The 20,960-nt window shown below is 41.6% G+C and overlaps 1 non-coding gene across 1 annotated transcript; it reads left to right on the forward strand.

The window, feature by feature from the left end:
• The first annotated feature begins 17,133 nt into the window (after positions 1-17,133).
• Positions 17,134-17,237, forward strand: LOC131170855 (small nucleolar RNA R71). Its single transcript, XR_009141620.1, has one exon. It is a non-coding gene; the product is annotated as a small nucleolar RNA R71 (small nucleolar RNA).
• The last annotated feature ends 3,723 nt before the right edge of the window (positions 17,238-20,960 follow it).

A 20,960-nucleotide genomic window follows, 5' to 3' on the forward strand; every position in this document is an offset into this window, starting at 1 on the left:
TTATAAGGATGGAAAGAAAAAGAGTATTGAATTAAAAATGCGCTATTAATTCATTAATATTAATGCCATAAGAAAAGGTCCATTTACAGTATTACACTTGTCACCATGGACAAAGTGATCAAGTGTAGATAACCAGAGGTACTTTACTCGAGATTGAGTACAGGGATATCCTCCGTTGTCCAGTTGTCAAGCTCCTGCTCTTCAGCCATTGGCGAAATTAGGGCCTCATACAAGGAATCCAGTTGGATGACATCTATGGGTGGATCATCGGTGATTCTTCCAGACTTGCGGATGTTGAATGACCGGTTTAGTGAAGATTTCCGTGATTCTCGGACTACTTTCACCTTTCCTATCTTCCGTCAAATCTCTGATCCCGAAGCATTTTTCTCATCCAGAATCGCCCATCCACGAGGGCATCCTCCTCATATCCCAAACCACAACGGCCTATCTTCTGAATGGCCGGTATAGGCTTGACAATCCCTTGTAATGTGGCGCCTAGGCCTTTACCCTCTTCATACCCGCTTCTTGACATTACTTTGGCCACCATAGCCATGGCCCTCCTTCCCAAAGATCTTGCAATTCAAGGGCCCGGAAAGAACTTTCCAATGACTCCTACCGCTTCCACATAAGGGAGTGATTGCGGCTTGGTGACTAGTATGGCCTCTTCGCCTTCACCGTGATGATTTTGCCGCCCTTAATGTATTTGATCTTCCGTGCAAAGTAGAAGGAACAAGATTCGCAGAATGGATCCAAGGCCTCCTAACAAAGATGGTGTAAGTCGGCTCAATGTTCATCACTTGAAACGTGATATTGAAAGTACATGCACCGACTGATTGGCAAGTCAACGCCCCCAAAGACTCTCTCCTTGTTCCGTCAAAAGCTCTCACCACCATAGTACTTTGACGTATGTCTGATTGGTCAACTGGCAATCTAGCCAAGGTAGCGCTAGGCAATACATTGAGGGCTGATCCGTTATCGATGAGGACCTTGGCTACTATACAGCCTTTACATTTTACCGTTATATGCAGAGCTTTATTATGCCCTAAGCCTGCAGGGTCTACCTCCTCTTCAGAAAAGGCTACGAGCCGATGCCTGGATTTGTCCCACTAACTTCTCAAACTGCCCCGGAGTAATGTCAGGGTTGACAAAGGCCTGATCCAGGATTCTCTGCAAGGCTTGTCGGTGCACTTCCGAACTCAAAATCAGCGATAACAGCGAAATCCGAGCGGGTGTCTTTCTCAACTGCTCCACCACGCCATACTCGCTCGCTTCATTATTTGGAGCAACAGCTTCTTCATCTTCTCTATGCTCAACAGCTCGCTTCCCTGCTTTCTCAACCTCCTCTTCCGTGTTTCTCGATGACTCTCCCGTCTTTACTTTCCCTTTTCTCTTTTCTCTTTCCTCGTTCGTAACACCTCCCACTTGGGTTATAAACTTGACTTCTTGCTGTGTGGAGAGGGTTTTATTGCAATAATAGTGAGGACTTGTTTGGGGAGCGATGTTGCCGCGGTGTCCAGATAAGTCATCTGAAGTGCTCGTGAGGAGCGAAACATGGCTTTGGTAGTGCCGAGGTGAGGCGAGGCTAGGAGCGGATGTGCTGCTTGAAGCTCACTGAGTAAATACTTGTAAATTATAGTTCCAAGGGACAGCATGAGTGTTGGTGATGGGGAGCTGTGGCGGAGTCTGAATAAGCATCGTGGTGAGGCTACTGGGGTGAGAAGGTGATTCGGGCTTGGAGGTAGAAGCGTTTGGCTGAATCTTGTGGTGTTCACTTCCCTTCCGTTTTGACCTCTTCCGACATCTCAACCCCTTAAAAGACAATAAGTTCGGACCTCTTGCTGAACCCTCACAATCTCAGCTCATGATCACCGCCTCCATGGTAAGGACACCCCGTATTCTCCTCTAATCCCGTTGCACGGGGAAAGATAACCTTCCTCATTGCTATAGCAAAAATCTCCTCAAAGTATGGAACCAGCTCATCCACTTGTGTGTTGATCCCTTTCCTTAGATTCGATCATATTTACACCACTACCCGCATTATGGTTGGGCAAAGGATTTGAGGTGACATTGGGGAGGGAACCATTCCCCTCAATTTTCAACCACCTGCTCCGGATTAGAGCGTGCACTCTCCTCCGAGTGCCCCGCAGCTTGTCGGGCTGAATGCCCTTGTGCTCCTCCATGATACTCACAACGGTCAGTGGCATCATACCACCTGGGATATTGCGGCCGGATTGGGTCTAAAGGGACTGGTACGATTGGGTTGATACCGACAAGGTATCGGTATATTTCACTGAGAGGGAGGAAGGGGTGGATCAGATTTCTTGGAGGTCTCGGGTTATTTTGTGGTGGTCGTGGTTGAGTTGGTGGAGGAGGTGGTCTTGGTTGGAAATTTGTGGGTGGGGCGTATTGTGGGCGTGGTTGTGGATAATTAGGAAAGGAGGTGGAATGTTGGCGATGGTTTGGCCATGAGAGGGGAATATGGCGGTAGTTATTTTGGGGAAATTGGGGTAATTATTCGACGGGTGATAGAGTGTACATCACCCTCCTTTTCTTGCCAAAATTGGCGCTTTTCTTTCTGAGGTTCTCACCAACTCTGTAGCCTTCCTATTCTCGATTGGCTTGATTCTCTCACCGCTTGGATGATATCCGAGAAGTCGTTGGAGGTATTTCCGATCATCAAGTTGAAGTAGGAGCCTTCAACGCTTCGATGAATAGGAGCAAAGTTCATTGTCGGTCCACCGAGGATATACTGCAGCCTTCTCCCTCCATCGTTGCATCGCTTGAAACTTTCCCGGTCCTTTCTGCACTGGTTCCGAGGTCCCTCCTTGTGGGTGCCGCATCACAATTGAATTTATATTGCTTCGAAAAGTATCGGCTAAATCCTTCCAGAGTGTAGCTTGCTCGCCCAATTGTATGCACCATCACAGAGCTGCTCCGGAGAGGCTCTCGTGAAAGAAGTGAATGAGAAGTCTATCGCCTTCCGTTAAGGCGCATTTTGGCAATGTAGGTTGCCGGTGGATGCGGGATCCGAGTTTCCTGTACTTGTAAATCCGAACCTTGAATTTGGGTGGTACCACCACATCCGCACCAATCTTAGTGATTTACACATCGACTGAACCATACATGTTCAGCCCCTCTATTGCCCTCAGTCTTTCTTCTAGGGCAGATAGTTTCTCGTTATCTCTCGCCCTATGTTCTCCTTCCACTGTGTGATATGCTCCTCCAACCGGGAGCTGAGGGGTGGAGTAAACTGGATGGATCGGGATTGAAGGGTGAGGCTCGGCATTTGAGACAGCCGGGTAATAGGAGAAAGGTGGGTCATTATTCATGCTCACCGGATTGACAGTGACTGTCGGGTCCGGAATGGGAGACTGAAAGGTAAAAGAGGTTGAAGCTTGATGAGGATCATTTGTTGTAGGAGGCGGAGGAGGTAATGGTGGGTTAGGTTCTGAAGTAGGTTTGTTCTGAGACATTTCCTTCATTAGTCTCATGATTTCTAAAGTCGATCTTTCAATTCGGAGACACCTCAGAGGTTCTGTACTTGCTCCTGATTTTCCATTATCTTTCTTGTTCGAGATCTTGTTAAGTACACTCGCTTGGGTTGAACTGTGTGCTTGGTCAGACTTGCCTTGTTTGAATCAATATTGATTTCCTGGGAGGAGTAAAAAAAAGAAAATCTGAAATAAAATTTGGATTTTTGCAGAGAAACTAAAAAGTCCTGGTCTGGACGAAGGATACAGTGGCATTTGAGAGCCAAGTTGAAATCTGTAAAAAGGATAATTGCCTCAGCTTTATCATGGCATCGTTCGATAGTCTGACCGTGAATGACGGGATTGAATGTGCATTTATGATACCTGTCCATATAACGCATTTCAATTTTTCACATAACCCTAGCGAGGAAGTTCCTACGGGAGTCATACTATTCATTCACAAATTTTGCTAAACAATGGTCCAAAAATCACTTCATTAACTGAATAATTTGTACATCGTATCTTTTACATCGGCCTAAGCTCTGGGAGGTTCTTTATAATGAGATGACATTTTCTGAGATACTCATATAACCTTCCTTCTTGCCTGGCAGGATCGAATGCTTTCAGGGCGTACTCGGATTCTGGTAATAATTCTTGTTTTCCTTGTGCTATTGTCCTCTCCAGCTGGTCTACATTCTCTTTCAGTTCTTGATAGAGGGCAGCTTGTTTTTCTTTTTCTTTTCTTTCTTTAGCACACTCTTTCAAGATATCGTTGATGAGGAGTGCCTGTTCTTTTAATTCAAGCTTCTTCTTCTTGTTTTCCTGTTTATACTCTTCAACGAGCACCTCTTGGTACTTCATCCTTTACTGAAGCTTACTATTCGCCTTTCATTTCTTTGACCTCAGCTTGGAGAGAGTTTCTTTCTTTTTCCCACTGTACCTCTTGCTCTTCGAACCCTATCCTTTCGGCCCTTGCCTCTTCCTTGAGCTTTCTTACCCTTCTCTTAAGTTTCTGCTGTTGGTCCTCCAGCTGTTTTATTTGTTCCTGCAATTGTGAGTTCTCGGTATTTGCCTTTTGTAGCGAGTCAACCAGGCGATTATCAGCTTCCTCTAATAAGGCGTCTTGGCGAGGGTTGTCGTCCTTGAATTCTACAGTAGAGTGTTCTCGGTCCCTGTCAGTCCTCCATTTAAGATAATCGCCCGAGGCACTTGGGCCTTTGGGTGATTTCTCTATCAGAACGATGCTTTCCCAAGACTTGCGAGCCATTTTCAACCCTTCTTCTTCCTTGAGTTCATGGTAGAAGTGTCCTTGGTGGTATTCTTCAATGTTGATCACAGATTGTGTTGAGCCAAACTGCCTTGTTACCAGCGCTGGAGTGTAATTTGTATACCCGGTTATTCCAATTAGGGACACCGACTGAATACCTCCTGTACCAATCAAGACAGGTTGGCTTGACGTCCACAGCTTCCTCCAACAGTAATCATGGCTATTGAAACTCAGAATCCGTTCCTGCCACTGTTTTTCATTCTTCGGGCTTATCACTAACCGGGTCATCTTCTCAATGGGAGGCTGGTCAAGGTACCAAGTCAATCCTTTTGTCTCCGCAGGACACATGTGACTGATAGTCCAGAGGTATAATAACTGAGAGCAACACTTAATGGACCCTTTCCCCTGTTGTCTGCAGTAAGTTAGGGTTAACAAGGTTTCGGCAAGAATTGCCGGTATCGGATTGATCCCCTGCCTTTCTACTGTCCAAAATACCTCCACTGCACTGCTAGTGATGATCCCCAATGGCCCCGGGAACAGGATCAGACCATAGATTCCCAAGGCGAGTGCTACGGAAGCTTGATCCCACTGTTTCTCTTGGAGGTGATAATCTAACCGCTTTTCAAGGTACGTCCAATACCATCCATGCGTGTTCCCTTTGACTGTTTCTCTGGACTTCACTTCTTCTGGGGGAAAACCCAACATGTGTGCCAACCGTTTCCAGGTCTGTCTATGCTCGAGGTGTAAGTAGATCCGGTTCTGCAAAGAGTATGGGATCCCCAGCAATGCCTGATATTCTTCCATAGTGGGGACCGTGTCAATGTCATTGAAAGAGAATACTCCGTACTTAGGATTCCAAACCGACAACATGGCTTTTAATGCCGGGATTTGGACCTTGACTTGCATTAAGGTTGCAATCCTTCCGTACTTCTCTTCAAACTGTACCTTGACACAGTCGAAGCAACCTCCATCTATTAGACATACCCTCGAGGTTGTTCATTTTGACCTCTATTTTGTCCAGATCTAGCGAAGGTAGCGAGCTAACTGGTGCCTCGGAAGCATCATTTTGCGAGGGTACCGGACTATGAACTGATTCGGACCAAAGTCTAGCATTCTGAGCCTTTTCTGCCGACTGACTCGAGGATGCCATGATAAAAAATGATGCCTATCCTTTACTGCACCCTCGGTTTGGTAATGCCTGCGGGAGAATTTGTTAGTAAGACAAATTAGGGTAATTTTGAATCATACTGTTGACAGGGTAACACGTACACATTTATCAAAGTAGGAAAATGTGTAGGCGTTTCAGTAGAATTCAAGATTACCCTCACAAAATGAACGAAAAGGAAATCAAAAGAGAGCAAGGTAAGAGTAAACATGTCCCTTTTGTCCTATAGTAGGGAGACTCCTAACACCGGGTAAGCGCTACCTATCTGGATAGTTCTATCTTATGAGGTAGTTTACTACGGCTTTCAACTATCGTGACGGTTTAGCTCAGGATCTAATTTTTCTAATAGCCACAGGTTCCCAAATTGCCTCTACTGTAAACAGTAGAGCCCCATTCTACCCCCATGATATTGTCGGGAAAATTCCACGGGTATCACGGTAAATAGAACGAGTTTCAATTTGAGCAGAAGCCTTCACGGATACTAACGGGGTAAAACCCACAGGTACCGCTACATGACTCCCTCCTACTTTCCTAAAAGGGTAAGAAAGCCCGGGTTAGGACCATAGTGTGTGAGGACATTGTGTGAGTGTTCAGTGTGTGAAGGGACACTTTTACCTCTTCCCAATTCAGGGGGATTTTATTTTTTCATTTTTCCTTTTTTCCTTTTTCTTTGAAATGAAGAGCACTGTAGGAGATAGAACAGGCAAAACAAAATATTTAGCAAGAATAATAATTAGCATATAAGACATTGCCGAGTGAGCCCTCTAACTATAATTTGATCGGACAAAAATTAAGCCTACTTTTGGACCTCTAGATCAAGTTAGGATACATTTCCCAGTGGAGTCGCCAAGTCATGAACGGATTTTGCGGTCGCCTGGACGATCACTCACCAAGTGGGAAAAGTGAGGAGTCGCCACCTTAGTTTTGAGGGAAACTAAAGAAAACCATTTAGGAGTTAAATTAAAAATGAAACCACTTCAAAACAGAGATTCTAGGTTCGGGTCCATTAACTGGTGGGGAAGGTGTTAGGCACCCCACCTCGGCCCTTAACAAGGGTAAGTAGATTTAATTTTGTGTCCTTTATAAATTAGTTAGAAGGGCTATAGTGGGAATGTTAATCCTTTTGGTAAAAGGAATGTTTGATTTTTCACTAATTAGGATTACCTGATACATAAGTAAATGAGACACCTTTAGTGAGTTGGCGTTACGAATTGTTCCTGGGTTTTGGGATTATCTTGCATACGGGTTGAAATTTGGTGTGAGAATAGGATAAGAATTCTCCTCCTATCTCTTTTAATATTTATTAAAATTTGAATAGAGACCGGATAAGAACTCTCCTCCGATCTCTCTTTGGATTATTTATTAAAATTCTAATTGGAGGTCGGGTGAGGGTCCTCCTCCGATCTCTTTTAGGTATTTATTAAAATTTCGAGATGGGAACCAGATAAGAATTCTCCTCCGATCCCTATTTAATAAAATTTTGAGTTGAGACCGGATAAGAACTCTCCTCCGATCTCTTTTAAATGTTTATTAGAATATGAGTTAATACCGGATAAGAACTCTCCTCCGATCTCTTTTAAATTATAAAGGTGCCTGAAAGGTATTATTCCGATCTCCGAAATTTTGGTGCCCTAAGAACCTAGAGATAAGGATCCTGAAGTTTAAAGAGGTTGGGGATAGGACTTATCAATATCCTTCGGCTAGACGGGAAAATGAGACCTGATTTCATCGACCTCTCATGTATTTATTTTACCAATATTTATTTATGACCAATCTACTCTGTTTCTTTTACTTCCATTTTATGGCATCTTTGCCGAACTGTCGTTTGCGTCAGCCTAATAGTTTGACTATCTTCCTTATGTATTATTCAGATTTTCCCTTTAAGAGAGATCTTTAGGTTGCAGTTACCTACGTCTTACCTGACCATTTACACTCTACTAGGAACCATAAATGCTTGTATTCGTAAATGACGAAGATTAATAAAAGGCACACTAATCACTAAAGAGATGACTGAGAATAACATTTCGGTCTCTTTGCACGAGATGAACTTGGAGAAAAATCACATACGTAAAAGGACAGAGAGACTACGAAAGAAATGAACGCAAACACTTAATAAAACAGCGACGTGAGCTCTTACCTGGGAGGAGCTGAATCTGTAGGAATAATTGTGGGGTGGCCACTAGAAACAAGACCGCGAACTGATTAGCCTGAGAGTTGATGTTCACCGTGAACTGGAGGGAGCTTAGCTATGATGTGATTAGGTCAAGATAACAACTGAGTGGGATTTGAGCTCCAACAGAAGGGATGAAAATAGAGATGATAAAGAGTTGAAAGTGAAGGCGTGATCAGGTGATGAACAAGCTGGAAATGTAGAGTTCCAGTGTTCAAAATCCTTTTCAAGAAACACTTGAAAACTAGTTTCAAAAGTCTTTCCAATCAATACTTCAAAGTAGCGAATAACAAACCGAATGAAATTTTGAGTTCTTCCGCTATAATAATGACCTTTCTTTTTTTCGTCCGCCCCTTTTTCTTTGAACAGTTTTCATGCAGTATTTATAGGAATCGGTGCTCCCCATGAAGGGTCGATTCATTTTGAGGAGATGGAGGGTCGATTTTGAAGTACATGATCGGATGTTCAGAATTAAAGAGAATCAAAACGAATGGTGAGATCGCTTCTCAAAATATTTGTCCTTTTCCTCTTTAATCCGACGGTCTTGAATCCTTTGTCCGAACGATCTGGGGCCGAGTGAAAGACGCCGTATTGTCGTCTTCTCTCTTGATCCAAGGGTTCCGGATTCATCCTTACAAGTGAGATCAACGGTGGGGATTGGGATGTACAGGATCGTCATGACATACCCCGCACTGTCGAAGATTAAGGCGATTCTTAGGCGTGCGGTGGAGATCTCGTCGCCACGCTTTAACTACCTCGGCTCGATTCGGCGGCGGTTATCGAATTTGTCTTATTCTTTTTGTCTTCCGATCCTCCCTAGCTCCCATTCCGATCTCTCATGCCGATCTCCTATCTCCGATCTCTTTTATCCCTTGATCGGTCCGATTCGGTCCAAGCATTAATTACATCTCGATTTTCAAGCGCCCGCTGCTTTCCGCCAAAGATTAAATGCCCATTTTCCCTATATATACCCTCGTTGATAGTGGCATTTCCTTCATTCGATTTTTCTCTTTCTCCTTGTTTCTTGGTTCTAGCTGCTCGGGAAAGTTCCGCTACAATCGTGGTTTTGATCCTCTTCCGATGGAATTCCCTTTTCCTAGACTGAAAATTTACTATACCGGTGATTGTAAGGTCCTAATTGGCGATGGTGAGAGAATCGAATTTGACCGATCCGTATTGCGGGCTTGGTTGTACCGATCTCGAGTTGCTCAACCGAGTTCATTCGCTTCTCATCACATTGAGTGTTCCGGCGATTCTGATCCACATTGGGTGTTCCGACAGCGGATGAAGCATCCGGTCGGCAATATCCTTGGGATCAGTTATAAACTGATCTTTGGAACACCTGGGAGTATCCTTGGCATTAGTTATAAACTGATCCATGGATCTCCTGGGAGTATCCTTGGGATCAGTTATAAACTGGTCCTTAGATCAGCCTCTTCAGATAGGATTTTTCATCGGTCTCTAGAGATCACAGAAATGATGTAATTTTCAATGTAATCAGATCTCTAGAGATCGGCCACATGATGTAGCTAGACCTTTATTGTAATCCGATCCCTAGAGATCGCCCAAATGATGTAATCCGATCTTTTGCAAATAAAGACTTTATTTTGCGATTATCATCTTATTATTTTTGCATTGATTATTTTCCGATCTCTAAGGTGGTTATCCGATCTGGTTCTTTACTTGAATGACACTTGACGATCCTTTATTCAAGATATTTAACTTGTTATGCCGATCTCCGATTAACCGATCTCGAACATTCGGATATTTGAGAAAAGTGTCAGAACAGCTGTCGAGTCTCACCAATCGATGCGCCGCCTAGAACCTCGCGAGCATTAAATGCTCGGACTAGTATAAATAGGGGAGGGTTAGCCAGTTGTTTTCTCATTTCATTTTCAGTCTCCTGCTCATAGCTTCGAAGTTCTCTCATTTTCTCCGGTTTCTCGACACCGATTAGACTCGTAAGGACTTTGATCTTCTTTTTGTTTAAGTTCTTTGTTTCTTTTGAAAATGAGCGGTGCGTAAGGTCGAGAGCGCGAGCCCTCCTTCCATTGAGTTCTCTTGGTCATCGTCGATGAGGAAGAGGCGGCCGCCAAGCACGCAACCCGAACCTCTTAGGGTCCTGCTCCAGTCGGGGCGGTAGTCGTACCATTAAGGCGTCTGCGCGCTTCCGTAGGGAGAATCTCCTATAGGCGAGCTACGATCGGTTCTTCGAGAATCCGATCTTCGGTCGTTTAGCCAAGAATATAACATTCGGCCCGACTTGTACGAGCTAATCAAGTGCCATGACGACCTTCGTGTCAATCACTTCTTTGAAGAGAACGACATGGTTATGGTGTACGAGGAACAATTAAAGGCCGGCCTTCGGTTCCCCCTGGATGACTTCTACAAGGAGGTCTTAAAATTTCATCGAGCATCCATTGTTCAAATTCACCCCAACTCGTGGCGGATCTTGGTAGCTTTCCGAGGTCTATGCCGAGCTAAGGGAATCAGACCTACGGCTAAAGTGTTCGCCAAGCCGCACCGGCTAACTCACCGAAAGGACGATGACCACTGGTTCTTTCAGGCGAAGCCTAGTTGCGGGCTCTTTTCCGATCTGCCCTCGTCCCTTAAGAACTGGAAGAATCGTTTCTTCATTGTGAGGAGCAAAGATCCGAGCCGCTTTGAGGATTTCCCATTTGGTGGTACGGGGACCCTTGCTTCCAACCATATTACCACTGAGCGAAGAGGAAAGTTTGATAGTGATGGATCCAAGAGTGAGGCTGCCACTAAAAAGTATTCTTGTTTGGATTCGGATCGCCGAGCCGCACCATTGGGTTTCAATCGCTCACCGCCAAGACCGCGAACTTCGCTCTCTAACCTCGGCATCGGTATTTTCTATATCTCAATTCTCACGACCTTAGTGATCTCACTAACCTTTTCTTTGTGCAGGTATGGCGGGTGGTGAAGGTCATAGGAAGCGGAAGAAGGAAAGAGAGATCTTCCGGAAAGTAAAGGAGATGAAGCGTTCAGAACGACTCCAAACACACAGTCGCGAGCCCGGGAGATACAAAGAGATCCTCCCCAACCTTCGGTCCTCGACCACCGAAGCTACCCGATCTCCTCCTAGATCGGAAGAGCACCTCAGATTCTTGCAGTTGTCCCAAGCGCGAAAGGGGACCTACTCAAGCTTCGAGGACCTCCTCTGGGCGCCAGACATCGATCGACTCCTTGAAGGATAACCGAATCATTAAGGAGAACCCGGTTTTGCTAAAGTCCCGGGTCTACCATCTTCTTTCAGAGGATCGGACAGCTATCCTGCAGTGGCCTTGATGACATATTGACTCGGACCATGAGCTTAAACGTGGAGTGTCGGTGAACCGCACCATGATCCGAAAGGATTCATACCGGGTAAGGAGATCGGGAAGAAGAACCAGAAGTGGATTCCCTCCGATCCGAACTCTCATCGGCTCGGGATTATATATCTCAGTCGAGGGACGGGCAAAGCTCCATGAAGACCGGTTGGCGAACAGGCCGTATTTCGGATGAGAGGGACCGCGCTCTTAAGGAGGTCCAGCGCTCCACGCCAATGCATCCTCTCGTCGCTCAACTTATAGAGGAACTCGAGGCGAAGGATAAGGAGCTTAAGGAGAGGGATGAGGAGATGGTGACGGGAATAGCTGAGGCCTATGTGAAGGCTCACAAGGATCTCTTGGCCGCACTCCAGGAGCGTTACCCAGAAGAAGACTTTTCTTGGATGGACGACCTGGCACCCGGGGGCGATGGTGAAGATAGTGAGGATGAAGCCAGGGTGAGAGGGAGAGAGGAGTGATCCAAATGTAGATCAGCCGGGGTGATCCTCACCAATAACTTTGTACAAATTATGACATGAAATGAAATGCCTTTTGTTCAATGAATGATTGTGATCGGAAAATTTTAAACCATTATTTGTCTGAGTATTTGATTGTATGAGCACAGCAAAACAAAAACTAAATGTGATTATTAATCTAAGTATGAGAGATCGGAAAGCACTCTGAACATGAGATCGGTAGGGAAGAAATGCTGAACAGAACTTGACCGAAAATTTAACTCGAACACTTAAGATCGGAATCGAACCAACACTTTAGCTCTTAAACTTTCGGAAAGGAGGTCGGCAATAAAACTGGTAGGAAAAGATCTAGTGCCAGTTCATTTTATTCATCAACAGAGATCAGGAATATACTGGACGGGTCCGGAAATTCGACAACGGGTTTGAAAGGTCGGTAGAGATCGGCGAGGCTTTAATGAATGTGAGGACCTGGCATTGATTCAATTCTTTGTGAGGAGAGATCGGAAATGTGACCGTTTATCAAAGAGGGATCGGAAACGTGATTAGCTGTTCAAAGAAGGATTTTTATTGATTCTAAGGATCGACCAAAATATGGTGTCGACATGGACCAGTCCACCTTGACTTAAGTTTTCCAGGGAACAATTTCAATCTTGAGTTGAACAACAAAACTAAATCACCTTCTTTGAATTCCTTTTTCCTCAGATGCTTATCATGCCAAACTTTAGTTCTTTCTTTGTAAATACGGGCACTTTCATAAGCATCCATCCTCAATTCCTCAAGCTCATTAAGTTGTAACAACCTTTTCTCACCAGCTTGCTTAAGATCAAAATTCAAGGTTTGAATGGCCCAATATGCTCTATGTTCTAGCTCCACAGGTAAATGACAAGACTTACCATACACCAACCTAAAGGGAGTAGTTCCTATAGGGGTTTTGTAGGCAGTCCTATATGCCCATAAAGCATCATCTAGTTTGATAGACCAATCTTTCCTAGAATTGTTCACTGTTTTCTCCAAAATATGCTTGAGCTCTCTGTTAGAAATTTCAACTTGTCCTGAAGTTTGAGGATGGTATGGGGTAGCTATCTTGTGCACTACACCATACTTCCTCATTAAGCTCTCAAATTGCTTATTACAAAAATGGGAACCCCCATCACTAATTATAGCCCTAGGAGCTCCAAATCTGCTCAAGACAAATTTCTTCAAGAATTTCACTACCACTCTTGCATCATTAGTTGGAGTTGCAATAGCTTCCACCCACTTTGACACATAGTCAACCCCAACTAAGATGTATCTATTACCATATGAAGGAGGGAATGGCCCCATAAAATCTATTCCCCAAACATCAAATAATTCCACTTCAAGAATATTATTTAGGGGCATTTGATCTCTTTTTGACAAATTTCCACTCCTTTGACATTTATCACAATCCAACACAAATTTCCTCACATCCTTAAAAAGATTTGGCCAAAAGAAACCAGCTTGTAAAATTTTACTAGCCGTTTTAAAGATGCCAAAATGACCTCCATAATCAGAAGCATGGCAATGATGCAAAATACTCTGTACCTCCTCTTCAGGAATACATCTTCTAATTAGACCATCACAACATCTCCTAAAGAGTAAAGGATCATCCCATCTATAAAACTTCACCTCATGCAAAAACTTTTTCTTTTGTTGCCATGTCATACTTAGAGGTAAAACTCCACAAGATAGATAATTCACAAAGTCTGCATACCAAGGTAGTTTAGCAATAAGAGAGAAAAGTTGTTCATCCAAGAAAAACTCATCAATAGGGATTTCATCCAATTCTTCACCATCCAATTTCAACCTACTAAGATTATCAGCAACTACATTTTCAGCTCCTTTCTTATCTCTAATCTCCAAATCAAATTCTTGTAGCATCAGAATCCACCTACTGAGCCTAGGTTTAGCCTCCTTTTACTGAGCAAATACCGATGGTCGCATGATCCAAAATACAACCACCTTTGAGTCAATAATGTAAGGTCCGAACTTTTCCAATGCAAAGACAATTGCCAAAAATTCCTTTTCATTGTTGCATAATTTGTTTGAGCCTCATCCAGTGTTCTACTAGCATAAATAAATAGCATAAGCCTTTTTGTCCTTTCTTTGACCAAGAACAGCCCAAATTGCATAGTTGCTAGCATCACACATAATTTCAAAAGGTAGGCTCCAATCAGTGGTTGCATGATTGGGTGAAGTGATAAGAGCTTGCTTCAACCTGCAAAAGGCATCCAAACATTCTTGGTCAAATACAAATGGTGTGTCATTACTTAACAAATTAGACAAAGGTTTAGCTATTTTAGAAAAATCCTTGATAAAGCGTCTCAGAGAACCCGGCGTGTCCTAGGAAACTTCGAATTCCCTTGACATTGGTAGGAGGAGCCATCTTCTCTATCACTTCAACTTTGGCTTTATCAACCTCTATTCCTCTGTTAGACACCAAATGTCCAAGCACTATCCCTTCCTGAACCATGAAATGACACTTTTCCCAGTTTAACACAAGGTCAAGATTCGCATTCTTGCAAAATTTTAGAAAGGTTAGCCAAGCATATATCAAATGAAGATCCATAAACAGAAAAATCGTCCATAAAAACCTCCATTATGTCTTCAATGAAATCTGAGAAGATTGCCATCATGCACCTTTGAAAAGTGGCTGGTGCATTACATAACCCAAATGGCATCCTTCTATAAGCAAAGGTTCCATATGGACAAGTAAAAGTGGTTTTCTCTTGATCATTTGGATGGATAGGGATTTGAAAAAAACCTGAATATCCATCTAAATAGCAAAAGTAAGAATGCCTAGCTAGTCTTTCCAACATTTGATCAATGAAGGGAAGTGGAAAATGATCTTTTCTAGTGGCAACATTTAATTTTCTGTAATCTATGCACATTCGCCAACTAGTCACTGTTCTGGTGGGAATTAATTCATTATTTTCATTTTTGACAACTGTCATTCCACCCTTTTTTGGGACAACATGTACTGGGCTCACCCAAGTACTGTCTGAGATGGGGTAAATGATCCCTGCATCAAGCAACTTCAAAATTTCCTTTTTAACAACTTCTTTCATATTTGGGTTCAACCTTCTCTGATGTTCAATAGATGGTTTACAATTTTCTTCCAAAATGATTCTATGCATGCAAAAGTGTGGGCTTATTCCCTTAATGTCATCTATGGTGTATCCCAAAACTTTCCTAAATTGCCTCAACACTCTTAACAACTTATCAGCCTCTAAAGCACTCAAATTTGCATTTACAATTACTGGATAAGTGTTATTGGTGCCAAGAAATTCATACCTGAGCTGAGAAGGAAGTTGCTTAAGTTCTACCTTAGGTGCATCTTCTTCCTTGAATGATGATTGCTTAAATTCAGCTTTTTCCTTTTGTGTGAGTTGAAAAACTGGAGCAGAAATGAATTGTGGGCTTCCCTCTAAGTGTTGAGCATATGCAGCTACATGAGGGTTGTCATAATCTATGCCTCCTCCATGAACCAAACAATTTTCAAGTGTATCTTCTGGATATTTTTTCCTGAAATGTTCTTCAACCAGCTCATCAATAATATCAACTCTCAAGCAAGTATCAGCTTCAGAATGATGCTTTTTCATAGTGTTATTAATATTGAAAACCAATTGCTCTTCACCAACTCTAAGAGTAAGCTTTTCTCCCTTAACATCAATCAATGCTCCTACTGTAGCTAGAAAGGGTCTCCCCAAGATAATTGGAATATTAGAATCTTCCTCCATGTCCAAGATGACAAAGTCAACAGGTATGTAGAACTTTCCAACCTTCAGGGGCACATTCTCCAAAATCCCTTCAGGATACTTGATTGTTCTGTTAGCTAACTGAAGAGAAATGTGGGTTGGCTTTAGATCTCCCATGTTGAGCTTCTCATAGATGGAAAGGGGCATAAGGCTAACACTAGCCCCTAAATCACATAGAGCTTTTGTAGAAAAAGACTCTCCAATGTGGCATGGAATTGAAAAACTCCCTGGATCCTTAAGCTTTGGAGGAAGTTTCCTTTGGAGGATAGCACTACATTCTTCTGTCAAAGCTACAGTTTCATCATCTTCAAGTTTCCTCTTGTTTGAGAGAATTTCTTTCAAGAATTTTGCATAAGAGGGCATTTGTGAAAGAGCATCAACAAAAGGCACATTTATGTAAAGTTTCTTCAAAACCTCTAAGAACTTCCCAAATTGCCTATCAAGCTTGGCTTTGTGAAATCTTTGTGGAAAGGGAAGCTGTGGCTTGTAGGGTTCAGGAGGTATATATTTCTCTTCTTTTTCTTCAAATTTCTCTTTACATTTTTCTGCACTCTCTTGTTTTTCACTCCCATCAGTCCCTTTTTCATTTTCTCTCTTCTCACTGTTTTCACTCTTCTCATCATTTATAACTTTACCACTTCTTAAAGTAATAGCTTGACACTGCTCTCTTGGATTTTCTGGTTGACTTGGAAGCTTTCCAAAAGACTTAGCACTTGAGGAAGATGCTTGTTGTGCAATCTGATTTTCCAGCATTCTGTTGTGTGTTTGCATCTGTTCCAGCCTTGCCTTCACCTCTCTCATTTCCTCATCATGCTTATTTTGGTTAGCAAGTATCTGTTGCAATAAAGCTTCAGTGGTGGAATTTCGTTCTTGCTGTTTTGGTGGAGGGTTCATATTTTTCACTGAAAATTAGGCAATGGTTGCCTATTTTGGTCGATATGGAACTTGACTTTGTTGTGGTTGAAAATTCTGATTTTGAACTTGATTTTGCTGATTTCCCCATGAAAAGTTGGGATGATTCCTCCAATTTGGATTGTAAGTTTGAGAGTAAGGATTCCCCATTTGCTTGTTTCCATAATTACCAACATATGCTGCTTGTTCTCCATAATCTACTCCACAGCTGGTTGTTTCCTCTGCATAAGCTACTTGTTGTGAACTTCCAGCTGATGATGATGAACTAACCAACATACTCAAATCTTCCATCTTCTTAGCAAGGACATTTGTAAGTGCATCAAACTTTGCATTAATCATGTTGAATGGATCAAGATCATACATTCCAGCAGCTTGCCTTTTCTGAGTTGGAGCTGGTCCTCTTGGACTACTCCAAAGATGAGTATTCTTTGCAATTTTCTCCAATAGCTCATAAGCTTCATCTTCATGCTTAATAATGAATTCTCCTCCTGTTTGAGCATCAATAATTCCTCTGATTGCAGGAGTGACATTTGTGTAAAAATTCTGATTTATCATCCATTTTGGAATGGCATGATGTGGGCATAATCTCTCTAATTCCTTCCATCTCATCCATGACTCATAAAGAGTTTCATCTTCTCTTGGTCTGAAAGTCATTTGATTCCTCACTCTTGAGTTTTTCAGTGGAAAATATTGTGCAAGAAATGCATCAGTGAGTTGCTCCCAATTTGTGATGGAGTTGTGAGGTAAAGAATCAAGCCAATCCAATGCTCTATCTTTCAAAGAGAATGGGAATAGCTTCAATCTTGCTGCATCATCAGACACTCCAGGTTGTTTTTGCATGTCGCAAATCATAGCAAACTTCTTCAGGTGTGTGTGTGGATTTTCAGAAGGATGTCCTCCAAATTGAGAATTTTGAATCATTTGAAGAACTCCAAAATCCATCTTGTAACTATTTGCATCAATTCTTGGTCTTGCTATGCTCTCTCTCAAGTCATCAAAACGAGGAAAAGCATGATCCATCAACTTCCCCTAGGCACGTTTGCATTAACAACTTCTTCCCCTTGGGCTTCATTTTCATTGTTTTGACCATTTCCAGCATTACCAACATCAATTCTAACTCTTTCATCAGCCATGTCTGCTTCAATTTCGGTTTCTCTCAATGCTTCTTTTCTTTTTCTGGTTTCTTTCTTGTTGGCCTTACAAAATTTCTCTATTTCAGGATTGAACAATAAGGATGTATCACTTGAGCTTCTAGCTCTTCTCATAAAAGATTAAAAGTACCTGAAAAAGAACAAACAAACACAAAATGAAAAGATAACAAAGATAAAACTAAAAACAACTAAAATGATCAAGAATTCAATATTAAACAAACAACTCCCTGGCAACGGCGCCAAAAACTTGATGCGTCCCAACCGCAAGTGCACGGGTCGTACAAGTAGTATAAAAAAATATCGATCCCACGAGGAGTTGTGTTAATGATTGAATTTTCGATATAAAAGTTGACTAAATTGAAGTATTTATGAAATTAAAATAATGAATTAATGGGTAATGGAGTATGAAATCTAAATGTGCAAAATTAATATTCTATTCAACAATGTGTTAATTAAATTGCATCAAATAGAAATAAGCAAGTTCAAATATGGCAATATTTAAAATAGCAAATGATTAAATTCGATTAGAAATTAACAATGGTGAAAAGGTGATTCCGGAGTTCGGGATTTCATATTTGAGCTATTTTGGGATTTTAAATTGGTTATCCAATCTTATGAAACTAATGGGTTTTAAGGAGATTAATTCTTAAATCCTTTGAATTCCCTTTCGAGTGAGACAAAGAGTGCCTTAATCAAACTAATCCTACTTTCGTGGAGTTAGAATTAATTAAGACCCATTAAGTTCTTTAATTAATCTGTGAATCCTCTTAATCCTTAGCCTATTTCTAGGTCTAAGTTAATTAAGTCCAATTTCTTGATTATCTATCACAAGGCCTTCTCCTTTTGGTGCTTCAACCATGGATTAAGAACATCACTTAATGGGATCCTACACTAAGCATGTCATTAAGCATACAAGAAATGAATAAAACTCATTAAGACCACAAAATATGGATTACCCAATCAAGATCCACAAAATATCTCAAATATTACAACCCTTACTCCAGAATCAAAAGTAAACTACTCACTATCCATAATGCTTACAAAATATGATGAGTTTAAATGGAAATAAAGCTTTAATCTAAGCTAAGAAGTAAGGAATTAAACACTAGAAATGTAGAAAAGTGTAAAGAAAGAAAGAAATCTGCAAATCTTAGTTGAAAAATAGTGTGGAAGGTGAAGATGGCTCTTCAAATTCTGCTCAGCCCCTCTCCTTTTCTTCTTTTCTCCTTGTCCCCTTCTAAAATGGGAAAATGAGACTATATATAGCATTTTTCTGACATGGAGCCCTAAAATAGTATGTTCTAGGAGGAATACATTAAGGGAATCTTCTGCCAGCTCATTAATGAACTCTTTATGGGACTGCATAAGTGGACTGCATAAGTTATCTGATCCCTTATACGATTTCAGTGGTTCTGGGCCACTTATGCAAAACTGCATGACTTGGTGCATAGGTTATGCACAATTCCGTGAAGGTGCATAAGGGCGGCGGGAATGTGCATAAGCTATGCTGTCTCCTTATGCACACTTCGGCTGGTTCTGGAACAGTGATCTTTCTCCTTATGCAGATCTGCATAGCTTATGCGGCAAGTTATGCACAGTTTGGTCAATGCATATTTCAGCTTGAAAACTTGTTTTTGACATCTTTGGCTGTAGAAGACACTCCTCAATGGCAAAATTCTCTTCAGTCCTTCAAAAACACCATTTTTCCTACAAAACAAAGTAAAAATTACAAATTAATCCAAAATCGACAATTATGAAAAACTAACTAATTAACTAATGAAATTAGCTAAAAATGACTAATAATCAAATAAAAATGGTTATGAAATTAGACCTAAATGACTATGCAAAATGTGTGCATCATGTGTGCAACTTACAATTTTTGGCAGCTAGGGTTTGATGATTTTGCTTGGTAGAAAAATGGTTATGAGCAGCCTTTGGTAGTGGATGGGGTATTGAACATAATTAAGTAAGTGAAATGCAAAAATTGTGCATGTATGAAATGAAAAAAATTGGACACTTGAACAATTCTAGGGTTTGCTCATGTGATGGTTCAATAACCCTGTAATGGTCAATTAGTGACCATTTGAATGTGTATGATGAGAAAATGAAGTGAGTTGAGGCTTGGCATTTGTGTATGGGTGAGCTGCCTTGGCTGACCTGCAGGACTGAGCATGAGTCCAGCAGGTTTGGGCAGTTATAAATGGAATTGTAGAGGTTCAATTGGTGCAAGGCCAATTGGACATGAAACCAAACACATAATGGCACAACTTTGGTATAGAAACCTTGCCCAGAAAACCAAACCAAGTTGACCTAAAAATTGCCCTAATCCGGGTGACTTGCATTCTGCCTTGGCAAAATGACCAAATGAACAGTATTTATTCATTTGGTCATAACTCAGTGTAGAAAGGTCCAATTGACCTGAAATTTTACCAGCAGAAAGCTGAGACATAGACCTACAACTTTTATGAAAAACACAAATCCAAATTCTGACCATAACCTAGTCAAATTTCCAACCAAACTTAGGTTACCAAATCTGGCAGAACCAGTTTTGCCCAGAATTTTGGATTCTGTCCAATCCGGCCAGTTATGGTGTTTAGGCCATAACTTGAGCTACAAAACTCCAAATGGAGTGATTCAAAAAAAGAAATGTAACTAGACAAAATAAGAAACAACGTTCATGAATATAATTTTGCCAAATTCCTACTGTACAAATTACTAATAGAATAGTAAACTTAGTACTTGAATTCTAAAAATTGTGAATAACCAATACTAAGCTTAGAAATCGTATTGGCAACCAATACCAACAATTTTAGAATGCAAAATGTGGTATGTTGGAAATATTAAAACTAATGTACGTATTGTCTATGCAAAAGTCAATATTTTAGTTGACTAATGAAATGAATAGTAACACTTAAACTTCAATTTCAAGAATTGTGAAATTTAAAAGTGTAACATGCCCTAGTACACCTAGCAAGATTGGTTTGGATAGGTTGGCATGCCAATAGGGTTCAGTTAGCAGTACTACACATGGCATTATATCATTCTGTGATTTTATGACTTTTAGCCATTCTAACATTATGTTGATACTTGGCCTTGTGCCTAATTTTTATTACAGCTTATTAGTTGTTCTGTTACACACCGGGAGATACATATGTGACCGATGGTGTGACGGCCCGAGGTATTTGTTACCCAGTGGCAGTTTACCCGTTTATCCAGTCCAGTCATCCAGTATAGGTTACTT

This window comes from Hevea brasiliensis, chromosome 11 (assembly GCF_030052815.1).
Source record: "Hevea brasiliensis isolate MT/VB/25A 57/8 chromosome 11, ASM3005281v1, whole genome shotgun sequence".
Lineage (NCBI taxonomy): Eukaryota > Viridiplantae > Streptophyta > Magnoliopsida > Malpighiales > Euphorbiaceae > Hevea > Hevea brasiliensis.